The 19,740-nt window shown below is 47.4% G+C and overlaps 13 non-coding genes across 13 annotated transcripts; all 13 read left to right on the top strand.

Annotated features, from left to right (window-relative positions):
- Positions 1-419: 419 nt before the first annotated feature.
- Positions 420-491, top strand: TRNAP-UGG (transfer RNA proline (anticodon UGG)). The gene has a single exon. It is a non-coding gene; the product is annotated as a tRNA-Pro (tRNA).
- Positions 492-911: 420 nt separating this feature from the next.
- Positions 912-984, top strand: TRNAV-CAC (transfer RNA valine (anticodon CAC)). Its single transcript has one exon. It is a non-coding gene; the product is annotated as a tRNA-Val (tRNA).
- Positions 985-2,768: 1,784 nt separating this feature from the next.
- TRNAV-CAC (transfer RNA valine (anticodon CAC)) lies at positions 2,769-2,841 on the top strand. Its single transcript has one exon. It is a non-coding gene; the product is annotated as a tRNA-Val (tRNA).
- A 1,311-nt stretch (positions 2,842-4,152) lies between these two features.
- Positions 4,153-4,224, top strand: TRNAP-UGG (transfer RNA proline (anticodon UGG)). Its single transcript has one exon. It is a non-coding gene; the product is annotated as a tRNA-Pro (tRNA).
- Positions 4,225-6,477: 2,253 nt separating this feature from the next.
- On the top strand, positions 6,478-6,550 carry TRNAV-CAC (transfer RNA valine (anticodon CAC)). The gene has a single exon. It is a non-coding gene; the product is annotated as a tRNA-Val (tRNA).
- Positions 6,551-8,353: 1,803 nt separating this feature from the next.
- Positions 8,354-8,426, top strand: TRNAV-CAC (transfer RNA valine (anticodon CAC)). Its single transcript has one exon. It is a non-coding gene; the product is annotated as a tRNA-Val (tRNA).
- Positions 8,427-11,589: 3,163 nt separating this feature from the next.
- Positions 11,590-11,661, top strand: TRNAP-UGG (transfer RNA proline (anticodon UGG)). The gene has a single exon. It is a non-coding gene; the product is annotated as a tRNA-Pro (tRNA).
- Positions 11,662-12,081: 420 nt separating this feature from the next.
- On the top strand, positions 12,082-12,154 carry TRNAV-CAC (transfer RNA valine (anticodon CAC)). Its single transcript has one exon. It is a non-coding gene; the product is annotated as a tRNA-Val (tRNA).
- A 1,335-nt stretch (positions 12,155-13,489) lies between these two features.
- Positions 13,490-13,561, top strand: TRNAP-UGG (transfer RNA proline (anticodon UGG)). The gene has a single exon. It is a non-coding gene; the product is annotated as a tRNA-Pro (tRNA).
- A 420-nt stretch (positions 13,562-13,981) lies between these two features.
- On the top strand, positions 13,982-14,054 carry TRNAV-CAC (transfer RNA valine (anticodon CAC)). Its single transcript has one exon. It is a non-coding gene; the product is annotated as a tRNA-Val (tRNA).
- A 1,790-nt stretch (positions 14,055-15,844) lies between these two features.
- TRNAV-CAC (transfer RNA valine (anticodon CAC)) lies at positions 15,845-15,917 on the top strand. Its single transcript has one exon. It is a non-coding gene; the product is annotated as a tRNA-Val (tRNA).
- A 1,803-nt stretch (positions 15,918-17,720) lies between these two features.
- TRNAV-CAC (transfer RNA valine (anticodon CAC)) lies at positions 17,721-17,793 on the top strand. The gene has a single exon. It is a non-coding gene; the product is annotated as a tRNA-Val (tRNA).
- Positions 17,794-19,596: 1,803 nt separating this feature from the next.
- On the top strand, positions 19,597-19,669 carry TRNAV-CAC (transfer RNA valine (anticodon CAC)). The gene has a single exon. It is a non-coding gene; the product is annotated as a tRNA-Val (tRNA).
- Positions 19,670-19,740: the final 71 nt, after the last annotated feature.

Genomic DNA, 19,740 nt, shown 5'->3' on the forward strand with positions numbered 1-19,740 from the left:
CCCTCAGAGCTTCTGCCAATGCAGATCCCAGCAGGTGCAAAATAAAGGCTCTCCCCCACCTTGCCAGCTGCAGATTGATCAGAAGACTGCTAGTCTAGTGTGTTGGGCCACTTTCTCTCTTCTGTGTATCGTCCCCTCTTATTACATAAACAGCATAAGAGGAATAAAGGAAGGAAGGAAGGAAGGAACAGTGTATCGCAAGCACCTTCCACCCTGATGTCAATGGGCCACCAACCTTCGGGATGAGGAGGAGACCTGTGAAGACAGTCAGAGCGTGCCGACTGGGGCATTCATTTGGCTCATACACCGACAAGGCTTTCAGCGGCAGGAACAAACTTCAGGAATAGGCATTCTTGGCCTCGAATCCTAAGGGGGGTGCAAACGCTGAGGACAATTCCGTCAAATGCTCAAAGGACCGTGGCTCGTTGGTCTAGGGGTATGATTCTCGCTTTGGGTGCGAGAGGTCCCGGGTTCAAATCCCGGACGAGCCCAATCAAGGTGGTTAACTTGAGCTCCTTTTTTTTGTTTTTCCAATGTTATTTTCATTGGACAGACTCTCTGGTTTTCTCGGTAAGCAGTAGTCGATGAACAATTCACTTCCTGAACCTCTTTGCGTGCCATGTCCTTGCGACAAGCACTTTGTGTTCTCTGTTAGCTCTCAGTAACATTCCTTGATTTGCTTGTGAGTTTTGGCCGTCCGATCTCAAAGTGGAAATATGTCCTTCCCTCTGTACGCTGCATAGGCCCTCAGCTGGCACACTTGTATATGTGCGCATGCTTGATAGGACGTATGTTTTAGGCTGGATTGTGTGAGCTTCAGGGGCAAGGCATTTGATTAGTCTTTAAGCAGGTCCACTTGCACTGCCCTTTGCACCTGTTCTCCCAGTCCCTACAAAGGTGAGCAAGCAGCTGTTTCTGTAGTGTAGTGGTTATCACGTTCGCCTCACACGCGAAAGGTCCCTGGTTCGAGACCGGGCAGAAACACTCTCTGCTGGCATTTTACACAAAATAGTTTTTTTCCCCTTTTGTCACACACAAATGTAAAGTATGAACTTATTTGCGTTCCCATGGAAATAGCATATGCTCTCAAGAGCTTGAGAAATACACTGGGAAGGCAAGCATCCTCACATGTATTCTGTATATGGGGCCAATAAAAAAATGCACGCGCTTGCATTTTGTGTATGTAATGTTGCAGAGCACAGAGAGGATTTATTTTCCCTACTGCTGGGTATTTGAGTCTCTGGGATCACAGTTGGGTCCGCTCCGTCCTCTGAAATGGTCCATATTAGTTACATAGGTTAGTGTACCAAAGAAATATCACATTTTCATATACAGCTTCTTCATTTCTGTGTTCTGAGGGATTACCAGTTGTAAGAAATGCACTTGACGGTACAGTGATTCCCTGGCTTTCTCTGGCCCGAGAAAGCTTTTCCTCTGAAGTGGGAACAGAAGTTGGACTGCTTCTGCTGAACTTCCTGAAAGCAGAGCTGGCGGGAGGAGGGACTTTTTGAGTGCTGGGAAAATCTGAGCTGGAAATTTGCATCGGCTGGACAGAGATTGCTTGGAGCAGCCAAAATATAATAACTGCCATGGCGCTCAAGTAAAGCAGAAAGCTTTTAGTATACACCTTTTGCACTCTTGTCAACGAAGCTGGGCTCTGTGAATGCTCACCCTACGCAAGAAAAGAGAACAGACTTTGCTGGTGACCTAAATATATCTCGCCTGATCGAGCACGATCGAGCTCTGAGTGAGCAGCTGTGCAATGGTCATCTTTACCAAAGGGGAGATGCTGCTTTTTCCAGAGTCACGCCCATGCTCTCAGGGCTGGAGGGAGGAGGGCTGCTTTTTGTTTTTACAGGCAAAAGGAAAGGCCCAGCCCTCAGAGCTTCTGCCAATGCAGATCCCGGCAGGTGCAAAATAAAGGCTCTCCCCCACCTTGCCAGCTGCAGATTGATCAGAAGACTGCTAGTCTAGTGTGTTGGGCCACTTTCTCTCTTCTGTGTATCGTCCCCTCTTATTACATAAACAGCATAAGAGGAATAAAGGAAGGAAGGAAGGAAGGAACAGTGTATCGCAAGCACCTTCCACCCTGATGTCAATGGGCCACCAACCTTCGGGATGAGGAGGAGACCTGTGAAGACAGTCAGAGCGTGCCGACTGGGGCATTCATTTGGCTCATACACCGACAAGGCTTTCAGCGGCAGGAACAAACTTCAGGAATAGGCATTCTTGGCCTCGAATCCTAAGGGGGGTGCAAACGCTGAGGACAATTCCGTCAAATGCTCAAAGGTCGTTGGTCTAGGGGTATGATTCTCGCTTTGGGTGCGAGAGGTCCCGGGTTCAAATCCCGGACGAGCCCAATCAAGGTGGTTAACTTGAGCTCCTTTTTTTTGTTATTTTCATTGGACAGACTCTCTGGTTTTCTCGGTAAGCAGTAGTCGATGAACAATTCACTTCCTGAACCTCTTTGCGTGCCATGTCCTTGCGACAAGCACTTTGTGTTCTCTGTTAGCTCTCAGTAACATTCCTTGATTTGCTTGTGAGTTTTGGCCTTCCGATCTCAAAGTGGAAATATGTCCTTCCCTCTGTACGCTGCATAGGCCCTCAGCTGGCATACTTGTATATGTGCGCATGCTTGATAGGACGTATGTTTTAGGCTGGATTGTGTGAGCTTCAGGCGCAAGGCATTTGATTAGTCTTTAAGCAGGTCCACTTGCACTGCCCTTTGCACCTGTTCTCCCAGTCCCTACAAAGGTGAGCAAGCAGCTGTTTCAGTAGTGTAGTGGTTATCACGTTCGCCTCACACGCGAAAGGTCCCCGGTTCGAGACCGGGCAGAAACACTCTCTGCTGGCATTTCACACAAAATAGTTTTTTTCCCCTTTTGTCACACACAAATGTAAAGTATGAACTTATTTGCGTTCCCATGGAAATAGCATATGCTCTCAAGAGCTTGAGAAATACACTGGGAAGGCAAGCATCCTCACATGTATTCTGTATATGGGGCCAATAAAAAAATGCACGCGCTTGCATTTTGTGTATGTAATGTTGCAGAGCACAGAGAGGATTTATTTTCCCTACTGCTGGGTATTTGGGTCTCTGGGATCACAGTTGGGTCCGCTCCGTCCTCTGAAATGGTCCATATTAGTTACATAGGTTAGTGTACCAAAGAAATAATACATTTTCATATACAGCTTCTTCATTTCTGTGTTCTGAGGGATTACCAGTTGTAAGAAATGCACTTGCCGGTACAGTGATTCCCTGGCTTTCTCTGGCCCGAGAAAGCTTTTCCTCTGAAGTGGGAACAGAAGTTGGACTGCTTCTGCTGAACTTCCTGAAAGCAGAGCTGGCGGGAGGAGGGACTTTTTGAGTGCTGGGAAAATTTGAGCTGGAAATTTGCATCGGCTGGACAGAGATTGCTTGGAGCAGCCAAAATATAATAACGGCCATGGCGCTCAAGTAAAGCAGAAAGCTTTTAGTATACACCTTTTGCACTCTTGTCAACGAAGCTGGGCTCTGTGAATGCTCACCCTACGCAAGAAAAGAGAACAGACTTTGCTGGTGACCTCAATATATCTCGCCTGATCGAGCACGATCGAGCTCTGAGTGAGCAGCTGTGCAATGGTCATCTTTACCAAAGGGGAGATGCTGCTTTTTCCAGTGTCACGCCCATGCTCTCAGGGCTGGAGGGAGGAGGGCTGCTTTTTGTTTTTACAGGCAAAAGGAAAGGCCCAGCCCTCAGAGCTTCTGCCAATGCAGATCCCAGCAGGTGCAAAATAAAGGCTCTCCCCCACCTTGCCAGCTGCAGATTGATCAGAAGACTGCTAGTCTAGTGTGTTGGGCCACTTTCTCTCTTCTGTGTATCGTCCCCTCTTATTACATAAACAGCATAAGAGGAATAAAGGAAGGAAGGAAGGAAGGAACAGTGTATCGCAAGCACCTTCCACCCTGATGTCAATGGGCCACCAACCTTCGGGATGAGGAGGAGACCTGTGAAGACAGTCAGAGCGTGCCGACTGGGGCATTCATTTGGCTCATACACCGACAAGGCTTTCAGCGGCAGGAACAAACTTCAGGAATAGGCATTCTTGGCCTCGAATCCTAAGGGGGGTGCAAACGCTGAGGACAATTCCGTCAAATGCTCAAAGGACCGTGGCTCGTTGGTCTAGGGGTATGATTCTCGCTTTGGGTGCGAGAGGTCCCGGGTTCAAATCCCGGACGAGCCCAATCAAGGTGGTTAATTTGAGCTCCTTTTTTTTGTTTTTTCAATGTTATTTTCATTGGACAGACTCTCTGGTTTTCTCGGTAAGCAGTAGTCGATGAACAATTCACTTCCTGAACCTCTTTGCGTGCCATGTCCTTGCGACAAGCACTTTGTGTTCTCTGTTAGCTCTCAGTAACATTCCTTGATTTGCTTGTGAGTTTTGGCCGTCCGATCTCAAAGTGGAAATATGTCCTTCCCTCTGTACGCTGCATAGGCCCTCAGCTGGCATACTTGTATATGTGTGCATGCTTGATAGGACGTATGTTTTAGGCTGGATTGTGTGAGCTTCAGGCGCAAGGCATTTGATTAGTCTTTAAGCAGGTCCACTTGCACTGCCCTTTGCACCTGTTCTCCCAGTCCCTACAAAGGTGAGCAAGCAGCTGTTTCTGTAGTGTAGTGGTTATCACGTTCGCCTCACACGCGAAAGGTCCCTCTGCTGGCATTTTACACAAAATAGTTTTTTTCCCCTTTTGTCACACACAAATGTAAAGTATGAACTTATTTGCGTACCCATGGAAATAGCATATGCTCTCAAGAGCTTGAGAAATACACTGGGAAGGCAAGCATCCTCACATGTATTCTGTATATGGGGCCAATAAAAAAATGCACGCGCTTGCATTTTGTGTATGTAATGTTGCAGAGCACAGAGAGGATTTATTTTCCCTACTGCTGGGTATTTGGGTCTCTGGGATCACAGTTGGGTCCGCTCCGTCCTCTGAAATGGTCCATATTAGTTACATAGGTTAGTGTACCAAAGAAATAATACATTTTCATATACAGCTTCTTCATTTCTGTGTTCTGAGGGATTACCAGTTGTAAGAAATGCACTTGCCGGTACAGTGATTCCCTGGCTTTCTCTGGCCCGAGAAAGCTTTTCCTCTGAAGTGGGAACAGAAGTTGGACTGCTTCTGCTGAACTTCCTGAAAGCAGAGCTGGCGGGAGGAGGGACTTTTTGAGTGCTGGGAAAATTTGAGCTGGAAATTTGCATCGGCTGGACAGAGATTGCTTGGAGCAGCCAAAATATAATAACGGCCATGGCGCTCAAGTAAAGCAGAAGGGTTTTAGTATACACCTTTTGCACTCTTGTCAACGAAGCTGGGCTCTGTGAATGCTCACCCTACGCAAGAAAAGAGAACAGACTTTGCTGGTGACCTAAATATATCTCGCCTGATCGAGCACGATCGAGCTCTGAGTGAGCAGCTGTGCAATCGTCATCTTTACCAAAGGGGAGATGCTGCTTTTTCCAGTGTCACGCCCATGCTCTCAGGGCTGGAGGGAGGAGGGCTGCTTTTTGTTTTTACAGGCAAAAGGAAAGGCCCAGCCCTCAGAGCTTCTGCCAATGCAGATCCCAGCAGGTGCAAAATAAAGGCTCTCCCCCACCTTGCCAGCTGCAGATTGATCAGAAGACTGCTAGTCTAGTGTGTTGGGCCACTTTCTCTCTTCTGTGTATCGTCCCCTCTTATTACATAAACAGCATAAGAGGAATAAAGGAAGGAAGGAAGGAAGGAACAGTGTATCGCAAGCACCTTCCACCCTGATGTCAATGGGCCACCAACCTTCGGGATGAGGAGGAGACCTGTGAAGACAGTCAGAGCGTGCCGACTGGGGCATTCATTTGGCTCATACACCGACAAGGCTTTCAGCGGCAGGAACAAACTTCAGGAATAGGCATTCTTGGCCTCGAATCCTAAGGGGGGTGCAAACGCTGAGGACAATTCCGTCAAATACTCAAAGGACCGTGGCTCGTTGGTCTAGGGGTATGATTCTCGCTTTGGGTGCGAGAGGTCCCGAGCCCAATCAAGGTGGTTAATTTGAGCTCCTTTTTTTTGTTTTTTCAATGTTATTTTCATTGGACAGACTCTCTGGTTTTCTCGGTAAGCAGTAGTCGATGAACAATTCACTTCCTGAACCTCTTTGCGTGCCATGTCCTTGCGACAAGCACTTTGTGTTCTCTGTTAGCTCTCAGTAACATTCCTTGATTTGCTTGTGAGTTTTGGCCGTCCGATCTCAAAGTGGAAATATGTCCTTCCCTCTGTACGCTGCATAGGCCCTCAGCTGGCATACTTGTATATGTGCGCATGCTTGATAGGACGTATGTTTTAGGCTGGATTGTGTGAGCTTCAGGCGCAAGGCATTTGATTAGTCTTTAAGCAGGTCCACTTGCACTGCCCTTTGCACCTGTTCTCCCAGTCCCTACAAAGGTGAGCAAGCAGCTGTTTCTGTAGTGTAGTGGTTATCACGTTCGCCTCACACGCGAAAGGTCCCCGGTTCGAGACCGGGCAGAAACACTCTCTGCTGGCATTTTACACAAAATAGTTTTTTTCCCCTTTTGTCACACACAAATGTAAAGTATGAACTTATTTGCGTTCCCATGGAAATAGCATATGCTCTCAAGAGCTTGAGAAATACACTGGGAAGGCAAGCATCCTCACATGTATTCTGTATATGGGGCCAATAAAAAAATGCACACGCTTGCATTTTGTGTATGTAATGTTGCAGAGCACAGAGAGGATTTATTTTCCCTACTGCTGGGTATTTGGGTCTCTGGGATCACAGTTGGGTCCGCTCCGTCCTCTGAAATGGTCCATATTAGTTACATAGGTTAGTGTACCAAAGAAATAATACATTTTCATATACAGCTTCTTCATTTCTGTGTTCTGAGGGATTACCAGTTGTAAGAAATGCACTTGCAGGTACAGTGATTCCCTGGCTTTCTCTGGCCCGAGAAAGCTTTTCCTCTGAAGTGGGAACAGAAGTTGGACTGCTTCTGCTGAACTTCCTGAAAGCAGAGCTGGCGGGAGGAGGGACTTTTTGAGTGCTGGGAAAATTTGAGCTGGAAATTTGCATCGGCTGGACAGAGATTGCTTGGAGCAGCCAAAATATAATAACGGCCATGGCGCTCAAGTAAAGCAGAAAGCTTTTAGTATACACCTTTTGCACTCTTGTCAACGAAGCTGGGCTCTGTGAATGCTCACCCTACGCAAGAAAAGAGAACAGACTTTGCTGGTGACCTAAATATATCTCGCCTGATCGAGCACGATCGAGCTCTGAGTGAGCAGCTGTGCAATGGTCATCTTTACCAAAGGGGAGATGCTGCTTTTTCCAGTGTCACGCCCATGCTCTCAGGGCTGGAGGGAGGAGGGCTGCTTTTTGTTTTTACAGGCAAAAGGAAAGGCCCAGCCCTCAGAGCTTCTGCCAATGCAGATCCCAGCAGGTGCAAAATAAAGGCTCTCCCCCACCTTGCCAGCTGCAGATTGATCAGAAGACTGCTAGTCTAGTGTGTTGGGCCACTTTCTCTCTTCTGTGTATCGTCCCCTCTTATTACATAAACAGCATAAGAGGAATAAAGGAAGGAAGGAAGGAAGGAACAGTGTATCGCAAGCACCTTCCACCCTGATGTCAATGGGCCACCAACCTTCGGGATGAGGAGGAGACCTGTGAAGACAGTCAGAGCGTGCCGACTGGGGCATTCATTTGGCTCATACACCGACAAGGCTTTCAGCGGCAGGAACAAACTTCAGGAATAGGCATTCTTGGCCTCGAATCCTAAGGGGGGTGCAAACGCTGAGGACAATTCCGTCAAATGCTCAAAGGACCGTGGCTCGTTGGTCTAGGGGTATGATTCTCGCTTTGGGTGCGAGAAGTCCCGGCTTCAAATCCCGCACGAGCCCAATCAAGGTGGTTAACTTGAGCTCCTATTTTTTGTTTTTTCAATGTTATTTTCATTGGACAGACTCTCTGGTTTTCTCGGTAAGCAGTAGTCGATGAACAATTCACTTCCTGAACCTCTTTGCGTGCCATGTCCTTGCGACAAGCACTTTGTGTTCTCTGTTAGCTCTCAGTAACATTCCTTGATTTGCTTGTGAGTTTTGGCCGTCCGATCTCAAAGTGGAAATATGTCCTTCCCTCTGTACGCTGCATAGGCCCTCAGCTGGCATACTTGTATATGTGCGCATGCTTGATAGGACGTATGTTTTAGGCTGGATTGTGTGAGCTTCAGGCGCAAGGCATTTGATTAGTCTTTAAGCAGGTCCACTTGCACTGCCCTTTGCACCTGTTCTCCCAGTCCCTACAAAGGTGAGCAAGCAGCTGTTTCTGTAGTGTAGTGGTTATCACGTTCGCCTCACACGCAAAAGGTCCCTGGTTCGAGACCGGGCAGAAACACTCTCTGCTGGCATTTTACACAAAATAGTTTTTTTCCCCTTTTGTCACACACAAATGTAAAGTATGAACTTATTTGCGTTCCCATGGAAATAGCATATGCTCTCAAGAGCTTGAGAAATACACTGGGAAGGCAAGCATCCTCACATGTATTCTGTATATGGGGCCAATAAAAAAATGCACGCGCTTGCATTTTGTGTATGTAATGTTGCAGAGCACAGGGAGGATTTATTTTCCCTACTGCTGGGTATTTGGGTCTCTGGGATCATAGTTGGGTCCGCTCCGTCCTCTGAAATGGTCCATATTAGTTACATAGGTTAGTGTACCAAAGAAATAATACATTTTCACATACAGCTTCTTCATTTCTGTGTTCTGAGGGATTACCAGTTGTAAGAAATGCACTTGCCGGTACAGTGATTCCCTGGCTTTCTCTGGCCCGAGAAAGCTTTTCCTCTGAAGTGGGAACAGAAGTTGGACTGCTTCTGCTGAACTTCCTGAAAGCAGAGCTGGCGGGAGGAGGGACTTTTTGAGTGCTGGGAAAATTTGAGCTGGAAATTTGCATCGGCTGGACAGAGATTGCTTGGAGCAGCCAAAATATAATAACGGCCATGGCGCTCAAGTAAAGCAGAAAGGTTTTAGTATACACCTTTTGCACTCTTGTCAACGAAGCTGGGCTCTGTGAATGCTCACCCTACGCAAGAAAAGAGAACAGACTTTGCTGGTGACCTAAATATATCTCGCCTGATCGAGCACGATCGAGCTCTGAGTGAGCAGCTGTGCAATGGTCATCTTTACCAAAGGGGAGATGCTGCTTTTTCCAGTGTCACGCCCATGCTCTCAGGGCTGGAAGGAGGAGGGCTGCTTTTTGTTTTTACAGGCAAAAGGAAAGGCCCAGCCCTCAGAGCTTCTGCCAATGCAGATCCCAGCAGGTGCAAAATAAAGGCTCTACCCCACCTTGCCAGCTGCAGATTGATCAGAAGACTGCTAGTCTAGTGTGTTGGGCCACTTTCTCTCTTCTGTGTATCGTCCCCTCTTATTACATAAACAGCATAAGAGGAATAAAGGAAGGAAGGAAGGAAGGAACAGTGTATCGCAAGCACCTTCCACCCTGATGTCAATGGGCCACCAACCTTCGGGATGAGGAGGAGACCTGTGAAGACAGTCAGAGCGTGCCGACTGGGGCATTCATTTGGCTCATACACCGACAAGGCTTTCAGCGGCAGGAACAAACTTCAGGAATAGGCATTCTTGGCCTCGAATCCTAAGGGGGGTGCAAACGCTGAGGACAATTCCGTCAAATGCTCAAAGGACCGTGGCTCGTTGGTCTAGGGGTATGATTCTCGCTTTGGGTGCGAGAGGTCCCGGACGAGCCCAATCAAGGTGGTTAACTTGAGCTCCTTTTTTTTGTTATTTTCATTGGACAGACTCTCTGGTTTTCTCGGTAAGCAGTAGTCGATGAACAATTCACTTCCTGAACCTCTTTGCGTGCCATGTCCTTGCGACAAGCACTTTGTGTTCTCTGTTAGCTCTCAGTAACATTCCTTGATTTGCTTGTGAGTTTTGGCCGTCCGATCTCAAAGTGGAAATATGTCCTTCCCTCTGTACGCTGCATAGGCCCTCAGCTGGCATACTTGTATATGTGCGCATGCTTGATAGGACGTATGTTTTAGGCTGGATTGTGTGAGCTTCAGGCGCAAGGCATTTGATTAGTCTTTAAGCAGGTCCACTTGCACTGCCCTTTGCACCTGTTCTCCCAGTCCCTACAAAGGTGAGCAAGCAGCTGTTTCTGTAGTGTAGTGGTTATCAAGTTCGCCTCACATGCGAAAGGTCCCCGGTTCGAGACCGGGCAGAAACACTCTCTGCTGGCATTTTACACAAAATAGTTTGTTTCCCCTTTTGTCACACACAAATGTAAAGTATGAACTTATTTGCGTTCCCATGGAATTAGCATATGCTCTCAAGAGCTTGAGAAATACACTGGGAAGGCAAGCATCCTCACATGTATTCTGTATATGGGGCCAATAAAAAAATGCACGCGCTTGCATTTTGTGTATGTAATGTTGCAGAGCACAGAGAGGATTTATTTTCCCTACTGCTGGGTATTTGGGTCTCTGGGATCACAGTTGGGTCCGCTCCGTCCTCTGAAATGGTCCATATTAGTTACATAGGTTAGTGTACCAAAGAAATAATACATTTTCATATACAGCTTCTTCATTTCTGTGTTCTGAGGGATTACCAGTTGTAAGAAATGCACTTGCCGGTAGAGTGATTCCCTGGCTTTCTCTGGCCCGAGAAAGCTTTTCCTCTGAAGTGGGAACAGAAGTTGGACTGCTTCTGCTGAACTTCCTGAAAGCAGAGCTGGCGGGAGGAGGGACTTTTTGAGTGCTGGGAAAATTTGAGCTGGAAATTTGCATCGGCTGGACAGAGATTGCTTGGAGCAGTCAAAATATAATAACGGCCATGGCGCTCAAGTAAAGCAGAAAGCTTTTAGTATACACCTTTTGCACTCTTGTCAACGAAGCTGGGCTCTGTGAATGCTCACCCTACGCAAGAAAAGAGAACAGACTTTGCTGGTGACCTAAATATATCTCGCCTGATCGAGCACGATCGAGCTCTGAGTGAGCAGCTGTGCAATGGTCATCTTTACCAAAGGGGAGATGCTGCTTTTTCCAGTGTCACGCCCATGCTCTCAGGGCTGGAGGGAGGAGGGCTGCTTTTTGTTTTTACAGGCAAAAGGAAAGGCCCAGCCCTCAGGGCTTCTGCCAATGCAGATCCCAGCAGGTGCAAAATAAAGGCTCTCCCCCACCTTGCCAGCTGCAGATTGATCAGAAGACTGCTAGTCTAGTGTGTTGGGCCACTTTCTCTCTTCTGTGTATCGTCCCCTCTTATTACATAAACAGCATAAGAGGAATAAAGGAAGGAAGGAAGGAAGGAACAGTGTATCGCAAGCACCTTCCACCCTGATGTCAATGGGCCACCAACCTTCGGGATGAGGAGGAGACCTGTGAAGACAGTCAGAGCGTGCCGACTGGGGCATTCATTTGGCTCATACACCGACAAGGCTTTCAGCGGCAGGAACAAACTTCAGGAATAGGCATTCTTGGCCTCGAATCCTAAGGGGGGTGCAAACGCTGAGGACAATTCCGTCAAATGCTCAAAGGACCGTGGCTCGTTGGTCTAGGGGTATGATTCTCGCTTTGGGTGCGAGAAGTCCCGGGTTCAAATCCCGGACGAGCCCAATCAAGGTGGTTAACTTGAGCTCCTATTTTTTGTTTTTTCAATGTTATTTTCATTGGACAGACTCTCTGGTTTTCTCGGTAAGCAGTAGTCGATGAACAATTCACTTCCTGAACCTCTTTGCATGCCATGTCCTTGCGACAAGCACTTTGTGTTCTCTGTTAGCTCTCAGTAACATTCCTTGATTTGCTTGTGAGTTTTGGCCGTCCGATCTCAAAGTGGAAATATGTCCTTCCCTCTGTACGCTGCTTAGGCCCTCAGCTGGCATACTTGTATATGTGCGCATGCTTGATAGGACGTATGTTTTAGGCTGGATTGTGTGAGCTTCAGGCGCAAGGCATTTGATTAGTCTTTAAGCAGGTCCACTTGCACTGCCCTTTGCACCTGTTCTCCGAGTCCCTACAAAGGTGAGCAAGCAGCTGTTTCTGTAGTGTAGTGGTTATCACATTCGCCTCACACGCGAAAGGTCCCCGGTTCGAGACCGGGCAGAAACACTTTCTGCTGGCATTTTACACAAAATAGTTTTTTTCCCCTTTTGTCACACACAAATGTAAAGTATGAACTTATTTGCGTTCCCATGGAAATAGCATATGCTCTCAAGAGCTTGAGAAATACACTGGGAAGGCAAGCATCCTCACATGTATTCTGTATATGGGGCCAATAAAAAAATGCACGCGCTTGCATTTTGTGTATGTAATGTTGCAGAGCACAGAGAGGATTTATTTTCCCTACTGCTGGGTATTTGGGTCTCTGGGATCACAGTTGGGTCCGCTCCGTCCTCTGAAATGGTCCATATTAGTTACATATGTTAGTGTACCAAAGAAATAATACATTTTCATATACAGCTTCTTCATTTCTGTGTTCTGAGGGATTACCAGTTGTAAGAAATGCACTTGCCGGTACAGTGATTCCCTGGCTTTCTCTGGCCCGAGAAAGCTTTTCCTCTGAAGTGGGAACAGAAGTTGGACTGCTTCTGCTGAACTTCCTGAAAGCAGAGCTGGCGGGAGGAGGGGCTTTTTGAGTGCTGGGAAAATTTGAGCTGGAAATTTGCATCGGCTGGACAGAGATTGCTTGGAGCAGCCAAAATATAATAACGGCCATGGCGCTCAAGTAAAGCAGAAAGCTTTTAGTATACACCTTTTGCACTCTTGTCAACGAAGCTGGGCTCTGTGAATGCTCACCCTACGCAAGAAAAGAGAACAGACTTTGCTGGTGACCTAAATATATCTCGCCTGATCGAGCACGATCGAGCTCTGAGTGAGCAGCTGTGCAATGGTCATCTTTACCAAAGGGGAGATGCTGCTTTTTCCAGTGTCACGCCCATGCTCTCAGGGCTGGAGGGAGGAGGGCTGCTTTTTGTTTTTACAGGCAAAAGGAAAGGCCCAGCCCTCAGAGCTTCTGCCAATGCAGATCCCAGCAGGTGCAAAATAAAGGCTCTCCCCCACCTTGCCAGCTGCAGATTGATCAGAAGACTGCTAGTCTAGTGTGTTGGGCCACTTTCTCTCTTCTGTGTATCGTCCCCTCTTATTACATAAACAGCATAAGAGGAATAAAGGAAGGAAGGAAGGAAGGAAGGAAGGAAGGAAGGAAGGAAGGAACAGTGTATCGCAAGCACCTTCCACCCTGATGTCAATGGGCCACCAACCTTCGGGATGAGGAGGAGACCTGTGAAGACAGTCAGAGCGTGCCGACTGGGGCATTCATTTGGCTCATGCACCGACAAGGCTTTCAGCGGCAGGAACAAACTTCAGGAATAGGCATTCTTGGCCTCGAATCCTAAGGGGGGTGCAAACGCTGAGGACAATTCCTTCAAATGCTCAAAGGACCGTGGCTCGTTGGTCTAGGGGTATGATTCTCGCTTTGGGTGCGAGAGGTCCCGGGTTCAAATCCCGGACGAGCCCAATCAAGGTGGTTAACTTGAGCTCCTATTTTTTGTTTTTTCAATGTTATTTTCATTGGACAGACTCTCTGGTTTTCTCGGTAAGCAGTAGTCGATGAACAATTCACTTCCTGAACCTCTTTGCGTGCCATGTCCTTGCGACAAGCACTTTGTGTTCTCTGTTAGCTCTCAGTAACATTCCTTGATTTGCTTGTGAGTTTTGGCCGTCCGATCTCAAAGTGGAAATATGTCCTTCCCTCTGTACGCTGCATAGGCCCTCAGCTGGCATACTTGTATATGTGCGCATGCTTGATAGGACGTATGTTTTAGGCTGGATTGTGTGAGCTTCAGGCGCAAGGCATTTGATTAGTCTTTAAGCAGGTCCACTTGCACTGCCCTTTGCACCTGTTCTCCCAGTCCCTACAAAGGTGAGCAAGCAGCTGTTTCTGTAGTGTAGTGGTTATCACGTTCACCTCACACGCGAAAGGTCCCCGGTTCGAGACCGGGCAGAAACACTCTCTGCTGGCATTTTACACAAAATAGTTTGTTTCCCCTTTTGTCACACACAAATGTAAAGTATGAACTTATTTGCGTTCCCATGGAAATAGCATATGCTCTCAAGAGCTTGAGAAATACACTGGGAAGGCAAGCATCCTCACATGTATTCTGTATATGGGGCCAATAAAAAAATGCACGCGCTTGCATTTTGTGTATGTAATGTTGCAGAGCACAGAGAGGATTTATTTTCCCTACTGCTGGGTATTTGGGTCTCTGGGATCACAGTTGGGTCCGCTCCGTCCTCTGAAATGGTCCATATTAGTTACATAGGTTAGTGTACCAAAGAAATAATACATTTTCATATACAGCTTCTTCATTTCTGTGTTCTGAGGGATTACCAGTTGTAAGAAATGCACTTGCCGGTACAGTGATTCCCTGGCTTTCTCTGGCCCGAGAAAGCTTTTCCTCTGAAGTGGGAACAGAAGTTGGACTGCTTCTGCTGAACTTCCTGAAAGCAGAGCTGGCGGGAGGAGGGACTTTTTGAGTGCTGGGAAAATTTGAGCTGGAAATTTGCATCGGCTGGACAGAGATTGCTTGGAGCAGTCAAAATATAATAACGGCCATGGCGCTCAAGTAAAGCAGAAAGCTTTTAGTATACACCTTTTGCACTCTTGTCAACGAAGCTGGGCTCTGTGAATGCTCACCCTACGCAAGAAAAGAGAACAGACTTTGCTGGTGACCTAAATATATCTCGCCTGATCGAGCACGATCGAGCTCTGAGTGAGCAGCTGTGCAATGGTCATCTTTACCAAAGGGGAGATGCTGCTTTTTCCAGTGTCACGCCCATGCTCTCAGGGCTGGAGGGAGGAGGGCTGCTTTTTGTTTTTACAGGCAAAAGGAAAGGCCCAGCCCTCAGAGCTTCTGCCAATGCAGATCCCAGCAGGTGCAAAATAAAGGCTCTCCCCCACCTTGCCAGCTGCAGATTGATCAGAAGACTGCTAGTCTAGTGTGTTGGGCCACTTTCTCTCTTCTGTGTATCGTCCCCTCTTATTACATAAACAGCATAAGAGGAATAAAGGAAGGAAGGAAGGAAGGAACAGTGTATCGCAAGCACCTTCCACCCTGATGTCAATGGGCCACCAACCTTCGGGATGAGGAGGAGACCTGTGAAGACAGTCAGAGCGTGCCGACTGGGGCATTCATTTGGCTCATGCACCGACAAGGCTTTCAGCGGCAGGAACAAACTTCAGGAATAGGCATTCTTGGCCTCGAATCCTAAGGGGGGTGCAAACGCTGAGGACAATTCCGTCAAATGCTCAAAGGACCGTGGCTCGTTGGTCTAGGGGTATGATTCTCGCTTTGGGTGCGAGAGATCCCGGACGAGCCCAATCAAGGTGGTTAACTTGAGCTCCTTTTTTTTGTTTTTTCAATGTTATTTTCATTGGACAGACTCTCTGGTTTTCTCGGTAAGCAGTAGTCGATGAACAATTCACTTCCTGAACCTCTTTGCATGCCATGTCCTTGCGACAAGCACTTTGTGTTCTCTGTTAGCTCTCAGTAACATTCCTTGATTTGCTTGTGAGTTTTGGCCATCCAATCTCAAAGTGGAAATATGTCCTTCCCTCTGTACGCTGCATAGGCCCTCAGCTGGCATACTTGTATATGTGCGCATGCTTGATAGGACGTATGTTTTAGGCTGGATTGTGTGAGCTTCAGGCGCAAGGCATTTGATTAGTCTTTAAGCAGGTCCACTTGCACTGCCCTTTGCACCTGTTCTCCGAGTCCCTACAAAGGTGAGCAAGCAGCTGTTTCTGTAGTGTAGTGGTTATCACGTTCGCCTCACACGCGAAAGGTCCCCGGTTCGAGACCGGGCAGAAACACTCTCTGCTGGCATTTTACACAAAATAGTTTTTTTCCCCTTTTGTCACACACAAATGTAAAGTATGAACTTATTTGCGTTCCCATGGAAATAGCATATGCTCTCAAGAGCTTGAGAAATACACTGGGAAGGCAAGCATCCTCACATGTATTCTGTATATGGGGCCAATAAAAAAATGCACGCGCTTGCATTTTGTGTATGTAATGTTGCAGAGCACAGAGAGGATTTATTTTCTCTACTGCTGGGTATTTGGGTCTCTGGGATCACAGTTGGGTCCGCTCCGTCCTCTGAAATGGTCCATATTAGTTACATAGGTTAGTGTACCAAAGAAATAATACATTTTCATATACAGCTTCTTCATTTCTGTGTTCTGAGGGATTACAAGTTGTAAGAAATGCACTTGCCGGTACAGTGATTCCCTGGCTTTCTCTGGCCCGAGAAAGCTTTTCCTCTGAAGTGGGAACAGAAGTTGGACTGCTTCTGCTGAACTTCCTGAAAGCAGAGCTGGCGGGAGGAGGGACTTTTTGAGTGCTGGGAAAATTTGAGCTGGAAATTTGCATCGGCTGGACAGAGATTGCTTGGAGCAGCCAAAATATAATAACGGCCATGGCGCTCAAGTAAAGCAGAAAGCTTTTAGTATACACCTTTTGCACTCTTGTCAACGAAGCTGGGCTCTGTGAATGCTCACCCTACGCAAGAAAAGAGAACAGACTTTGCTGGTGACCTAAATATATCTCGCCTGATCGAGCACGATCGAGCTCTGAGTGAGCAGCTGTGCAATGGTCATCTTTACCAAAGGGGAGATGCTGCTTTTTCCAGTGTCACGCCCATGCTCTCAGGGCTGGAGGGAGGAGGGCTGCTTTTTGTTTTTACAGGCAAAAGGAAAGGCCCAGCCCTCAGAGCTTCTGCCAATGCAGATCCCAGCAGGTGCAAAATAAAGGCTCTCCCCCACCTTGCCAGCTGCAGATTGATCAGAAGACTGCTAGTCTAGTGTGTTGGGCCACTTTCTCTCTTCTGTGTATCGTCCCCTCTTATTACATAAACAGCATAAGAGGAATAAAGGAAGGAAGGAAGGAAGGAACAGTGTATCGCAAGCACCTTCCACCCTGATGTCAATGGGCCACCAACCTTCGGGATGAGGAGGAGACCTGTGAAGACAGTCAGAGCGTGCCGACTGGGGCATTCATTTGGCTCATACACCGACAAGGCTTTCAGCGGCAGGAACAAACTTCAGGAATAGGCATTCTTGGCCTCGAATCCTAAGGGGGGTGCAAACGCTGAGGACAATTCCGTCAAATGCTCAAAGGACCGTGCCTCGTTGGTCTAGGGGTATGATTCTAGCTTTGGGTGCGAGAGGTCCCGGGTTCAAATCCCAGACGAGCCCAATCAAGGTGGTTAACTTGAGCTCCTATTTTTTGTTTTTTCAATGTTATTTTCATTGGACAGACTCTCTGGTTTTCTCGGTAAGCAGTAGTCGATGAACAATTCACTTCCTGAACCTCTTTGCGTGCCATGTCCTTGCGACAAGCACTTTGTGTTCTCTGTTAGCTCTCAGTAACATTCCTTGATTTGCTTGTGAGTTTTGGCCGTCCGATCTCAAAGTGGAAATATGTCCTTCCCTCTGTACGCTGCATAGGCCCTCAGCTGGCATACTTGTATATGTGCGCATGCTTGATAGGACGTATGTTTTAGGCTGGATTGTGTGAGCTTCAGGCGCAAGGCATTTGATTAGTCTTTAAGCAGGTCCACTTGCACTGCCCTTTGCACCTGTTCTCCCAGTCCCTACAAAGGTGAGCAAGCAGCTGTTTCTGTAGTGTAGTGGTTATCACGTTCGCCTCACACGCGAAAGGTCCCCGGTTCGAGACCGGGCAGAAACACTCTCTGCTGGCATTTTACACAAAATAGTTTTTTTCCCCTTTTGTCACACACAAATGTAAAGTATGAACTTATTTGCGTTCCCATGGAAATAGCATATGCTCTCAAGAGCTTGAGAAATACACTGGGAAGGCAAGCATCCTCACATGTATTCTGTATATGGGGCCAATAAAAAAATGCACGCGCTTGCATTTTGTGTATGTAATGTTGCAGAGCACAGGGAGGATTTATTTTCCCTACTGCTGGGTTTTTGGGTCTCTGGGATCACAGTTGGGTCCGCTCCGTCCTCTGAAATGGTCCATATTAGTTACATAGGTTAGTGTACCAAAGAAATAATACATTTTCATATACAGCTTCTTCATTTCTGTGTTCTGAGGGAATACCAGTTGTAAGAAATGCACTTGCCGGTACAGTGATTCCCTGGCTTTCTCTGGCCCGAGAAAGCTTTTCCTCTGAAGTGGGAACAGAAGTTGGACTGCTTCTGCTGAACTTCCTGAAAGCAGAGCTGGCGGGAGGAGGGACTTTTTGAGTGCTGGGAAAATTTGAGCTGGAAATTTGCATCGGCTGGACAGAGATTGCTTGGAGCAGCCAAAATATAATAACGGCCATGGCGCTCAAGTAAAGCAGAAAGCTTTTAGTATACACCTTTTGCACTCTTGTCAACGAAGCTGGGCTCTGTGAATGCTCACCCTATGCAAGAAAAGAGAACAGACTTTGCTGGTGACCTAAATATATCTCGCCTGATCGAGCATGATCGAGCTCTGAGTGAGCAGCTGTGCAATCGTCATCTTTACCAAAGGGGAGATGCTGCTTTTTCCAGTGTCACGCCCATGCTCTCAGGGCTGGAGGGAGGAGGGCTGCTTTTTGTTTTTACAGGCAAAAGGAAAGGCCCAGCCCTCAGAGCTTCTGCCAATGCAGATCCCAGCAGGTGCAAAATAAAGGCTCTCCCCCACCTTGCCAGCTGCAGATTGATCAGAAGACTGCTAGTCTAGTGTGTTGGGCCACTTTCTCTCTTCTGTGTATCGTCCCCTCTTATTACATAAACAGCATAAGAGGAATAAAGGAAGGAAGGAAGGAAGGAACAGTGTATCGCAAGCACCTTCCACCCTGATGTCAATGGGCCACCAACCTTCGGGATGAGGAGGAGACCTGTGAAGACAGTCAGAGCGTGCCGACTGGGGCATTCATTTGGCTCATACACCGACAAGGCTTTCAGCGGCAGGAACAAACTTCAGGAATAGGCATTCTTGGCCTCGAATCCTAAGGGGGGTGCAAACGCTGAGGACAATTCCGTCAAATGCTCAAAGGACCGTGCCTCGTTGGTCTAGGGGTATGATTCTAGCTTTGGGTGCGAGAGGTCCCGGGTTCAAATCCCAGACGAGCCCAATCAAGGTGGTTAACTTGAGCTCCTATTTTTTGTTTTTTCAATGTTATTTTCATTGGACAGACTCTCTGGTTTTCTCGGTAAGCAGTAGTCGATGAACAATTCACTTCCTGAACCTCTTTGCGTGCCATGTCCTTGCGACAAGCACTTTGTGTTCTCTGTTAGCTCTCAGTAACATTCCTTGATTTGCTTGTGAGTTTTGGCCGTCCGATCTCAAAGTGGAAATATGTCCTTCCCTCTGTACGCTGCATAGGCCCTCAGCTGGCATACTTGTATATGTGCGCATGCTTGATAGGACGTATGTTTTAGGCTGGATTGTGTGAGCTTCAGGCGCAAGGCATTTGATTAGTCTTTAAGCAGGTCCACTTGCACTGCCCTTTGCACCTGTTCTCCCAGTCCCTACAAAGGTGAGCAAGCAGCTGTTTCTGTAGTGTAGTGGTTATCACGTTCGCCTCACACGCGAAAGGTCCCCGGTTCGAGACCGGGCAGAAACACTCTCTGCTGGCATTTTACACAAAATAGTTTTTTTCCCCTTTTGTCACACACAAATGTAAAGTATGAACTT

The sequence above is a fragment of the Ambystoma mexicanum genome, chromosome 2q (assembly GCF_040938575.1).
Source record: "Ambystoma mexicanum isolate Mex_15411 chromosome 2q, UKY_AmexF1_1, whole genome shotgun sequence".
Lineage (NCBI taxonomy): Eukaryota > Metazoa > Chordata > Amphibia > Caudata > Ambystomatidae > Ambystoma > Ambystoma mexicanum.